This window comes from Corvus brachyrhynchos, unplaced genomic scaffold, assembly GCF_000691975.1.
Source record: "Corvus brachyrhynchos isolate BGI_N302 unplaced genomic scaffold, ASM69197v1 scaffold17, whole genome shotgun sequence".
Classification (NCBI taxonomy): domain Eukaryota; kingdom Metazoa; phylum Chordata; class Aves; order Passeriformes; family Corvidae; genus Corvus; species Corvus brachyrhynchos.
Window position 1 is genome coordinate 6,309,201 of NW_008240046.1, and position 1,003 is coordinate 6,310,203.

The following is a 1,003-nucleotide window of genomic DNA, read 5'->3' on the forward strand; positions in this document are numbered from 1 at the left end:
GTCAGGGTAGGGGGCCAGCATGCTGGGCTTTCCCCAGTCTCCTGCTCTTCCCAGGCACCCCACCTTGGCCACTGACAGATCAGCTACTGGGTTGGACAGGGTACCCCTGCTCTAACACCAACATCACCACACTGCAACTCCCAGCAGTCTCCTCTTATGGTGCTCTTCCTAAGTTTCCCTTTAGACATTATCAGCAAACAAAACTGCACAACCCATTACAAAAGCTTAGTTATCTGACTGATGCTTACCTGCCTTTCACTCAGCAGGGTTAATACTGCTGAGCAAATTTTACAGTTGCTGCTGGTCCCCGTGCTGCACATAAGTGCCAAAATGCTGCCAGGAGAAAGTGAAGCTGGACCAAGCTCTGGAATACAGTGAGTTTGGTTCCTATTCAGGGCAGAGGGTAAGGCCAAATGTGCTGCTGGCTGACTGACCCCACTACATGCCAAATTAAAGGCAGTGTGAGCATTCTTGTTCAAAGCTGTCTTAATGGAGGGCAGCAGGACAGAGTATCTTGTGCCACCATAAAGATATCTTTGTCACTTTCCTCCTTTAAAAATAAAAATTTTATTGAAGCACTTGCTACCATTTTGAGTCCCCTCTCAAAGAAAAAGGCAGTGGAGGGAGATCAGACAAACCCTCTGCTTTTCATGCTCTGCCTCAGTTCCTGTCTTAGCCTCCTATTTCTCAGCTCTATGGTCATCCATTTACCCCTACATTTACTCACCCAAGTACTGAGCCCAGGGCAGGGTTATATTGTTTCTGTTCATCTGTTCCCCACAGGGCTAATGCAGACACAGAAAACCGCTGTTAATGCCGCTTCAAGGGACCTGTCTTCAAAGGAGATATGAAAACCTTGTCCTGATTCTCATCCCTCTAAAACCATGCCTATATGTCAGAGACAGCAACATGATACCACCACCATCACACAGCCTCAGGAAAGCAGCCCAGAGCATCCCCCTCCAGCCACAGCCTGCCTTGCTGGCAGGAACCAGCTGCTCCT